The 3,116-nt window shown below is 41.2% G+C and overlaps 1 long non-coding RNA gene across 2 annotated transcripts in view; it reads right to left on the bottom strand.

The window, feature by feature from the left end:
* Positions 1-224: 224 nt before the first annotated feature.
* The window catches only part of LOC112494315, a 4,539-nt gene continuing 1,647 nt past the window's right edge, over positions 225-3,116 (bottom strand). Inside the window, exons 1-4 of one of the 2 annotated variants that reach the window (XR_003059599.1) lie at positions 2,309-2,416; positions 1,580-1,822; positions 1,373-1,509; positions 225-1,183 (exon numbers count right to left, since the gene is read on the bottom strand). This is a non-coding gene — a long non-coding RNA (uncharacterized LOC112494315). Of the gene's footprint in view, positions 1,184-1,372; positions 1,510-1,579; positions 1,823-2,308; positions 2,417-3,116 lie in introns of those variants that run through there. The other variant, XR_003059600.1, reaches the window with a different exon arrangement.

The following is a 3,116-nucleotide window of genomic DNA, read 5'->3' on the forward strand; positions in this document are numbered from 1 at the left end:
CTGCATACGATGCATAAATATAGCAATATAATTGCTAAAGACATGTCGGACAATGTACCGTACTCGCATTCATAAACGGGTTTTTCATACGAAAAATCAGTAAATATCATTACGGCAATGCTATTCGTTATTGTAATACGTGAACTTAATATTAACTAGATACTATACCTATAAATATTATTTTCAAGCTTATCATATTGAAAATAGACTTTATTCGCGTTTAATGAGTATTTCTTGCAAAATAAGTTTTTATTCGTCGATCCTAAGAAGCTTTCATTACAAGCTGCCATTTATCAACGATATAGAAGTTTGACAAAAATACACGTAACTATTCTCGGTATACAAAAGACCTTACCCCGCGTACATCGTTCTTCGAATAATTAATCCGCATCTAAAATAACTTGACGAAATCCCTTATGCGTTGTTAGTCCTTTCTCAAAAGTCCCTTTAACCGACTTCGCTCTCTCGTAACGATTTCGCCAAGTACCCATTAAAATGCGCTGCGATACAAAATAATTGCTTCTTTAATGCCGTATTTAATCGAATCCAGATAAGGGGGGATGTATCGAGCGGTACGAATGTTCCCGAGCACCTGGTTAAATTAATTGCAAGGATCTACGCCATAAATGCTTCTGTCGCGTCTCAGTGAATGTTTTGAATAATACATCGAGTCTTCAAGGGTGTTAAACCGTCTCCGTCTCTTACGTATTTGTAATTCGTATTTCGTTCGACACCAGATAACGTCCGGTACACAAAGAGAATGATGGGTTTACCCAAAACAGCTTATAATCTCCTCGAGGCTACTTCGGCAGAATTCATTTTCCTAAATATACTATATTCAGAAGACTGTATACAAAAAGCCTTGGTGTTATTACGTTCAACGCAAACACTTTCAACAGTAAATTCCAAGGCGAATAAGTAAAAGCACGAATCTCAACTACGATTGTTACTATATAAATATTCAACGGTAGAGGTGCTCGAGTAATAAAAGAAAGAAACAGATCTACCTACAATTGTAGTGATAGCGCGAACGACCCGCTTTTCCTTGGAAAACGCAGTGGGGATGCTAATTGGCAGGAAAGGGGTGTAAAGTTTCAGTGCACGAGAACGTATTTCATTAAGCGCGTGGATGATAGCTGGAATTAAGCTGGGTCCACAGGTGCCAATTAGACGAAGAAACGTCCTGCAATGAAGAATTACTAGGTAAGGATACAAAATGAAATTTGAGAATTCTAATATATATGTATATATCGTTAACGACAACTGGGTGAAGATAACTCCCCTGTACAATATAGGTACAGAGAATGGACGCTGTCACTATGCACATAGGAATAGAATGGTATTATTGTACTATATTATATGTCTGTATTACCTGGACTCTCTCCTCGTACAACTGCATACGCGTACGTTCCATGTAGGTATACCGAATGCAACGCCAAGTTCCCAGCGTTACGGTGACGCCGCCATAAATAACGCCGAAATAGCATGTCCAACGTCCGAGCGATAAATCTAGATATAACCCAGGAGGATAAAATAAAGTTATGGCCAGTTCATGCACTGATACAGACCGATAGTTTACCTAGAGTCCGGCTTTGACTGCTACAAGTAGTCCACTTGTTCTCTTTCCACCATTTTACCCGCAGGCATGGGTACTGCCGCGAAAATGTATTATTACGTTGACACGGGAGCAAACTCGATTCCACGAAAACCCGGACACGTAGGTAACTCCCTCTCCCATGATGCATTGCTTCCATCCTCCGCAACCTCGTTCTCTGCGTTCTCGCTTCTTCCTATCCCGGCGAGAGGTACCCCTTACCGCCGTCTGTGAATGACAACAAGGGAATTTAGATCGACTCGCGAGATATGCACGATACACAAAGCGATATGCACGTGACATAAAAGTTCCAATGCTAGACGTGCCGTCTAACGATGAACGTGTTAGGAGTAGACTATATGTGAAGCACGTTAGAAACATGCTGGTTAAGGTCTGCGAATCATTTGTTTGTCTAGCAGACTGTTCGTTGCTGGAGAAAAATTTGTTTGCACACGGTTTACCTATATCTGAATAGTACGTGATGTCGAATGGAGTTATCTTTGTGTGAAGTATTAATTTGGTTTTTAAGAAAAACAATTTTTCCTTATACATGAATAAGTAAAAGTGAAAATATTTCACGTAAGCAGAGACGAGGAGAGCGATGAGCATGGGTAAAAATTTGCCAGTCGGTAAAACAGAGTGTAAATATTAACACGTTACTTGTCACGTTTGTATACTGCTTGTAAGAATAATAACCATTTTTTGCTTACTTACGTACGATGTAGTTCGAAATTTTCTTGGATATTTTTTCTCAAGCTTTTTCATTTCATGGCCGAATCAAGATGGACGTTATTTCGGCAAGGAAAGGTCGACCATTCTTCCTTCGGGCAGTTAGTCGTAAAATGTCAAATTATCGAACTGAGTTACAGTTAGTCCTACTACCCCAACAAGTTTCCGAGTACCTCCCAAGAGACCACAACTCTTGCTCGTTGGACATATTGTGCGCGAGGGGCGAGACGGAATGGCAACTTTTTACCCATTACGTACAAACCTGGCACGCCCTTTTACTGTGTATTTTTCGATATGCATGTCGCGTCCAGTTTAATGTAAACTACATATTCCCAGGTTATATACATATGTATATGCTTCGTACGAGGTTATGTCTTTAGGCGTCTTTACACATTACTACGTGCCACGCGACGTGACAAGCTAGTCCTTTTAGTTCGACTCATCGCGCGTGGCCGCCTAGCGGATAATCGCGAAAACATTCGAGTACCACGTATACACGTATATACCTACCCTACGGAAACCTACAGAAACGCAACCGACGCGGGCGTCGAGCCCTTTCGCGCAATTAATCGGGAAACTCGCGGATTAACTTGATGAGTCCCGTGGGACTACTTTTGTCAGAAATTTCAGTACTAGGGAAATTTTAGTCCGCGGGGGAGGTGAATAGAGTGTTCCGGGTTGTTATGCTGAGAGGAGTCAGGGTTGCTCGTTAGAGCAACGCGTACGAGCATTTAACAACATTTCCAAGGAAGAATAAATCTTGTTACACACTGTCACTGGAAACATCCCCCCC

Source organism: Cephus cinctus, unplaced genomic scaffold, assembly GCF_000341935.2.
Source record: "Cephus cinctus unplaced genomic scaffold, Ccin1 Ccin1_scaffold0407, whole genome shotgun sequence".
In the NCBI taxonomy this organism is placed as follows: domain Eukaryota; kingdom Metazoa; phylum Arthropoda; class Insecta; order Hymenoptera; family Cephidae; genus Cephus; species Cephus cinctus.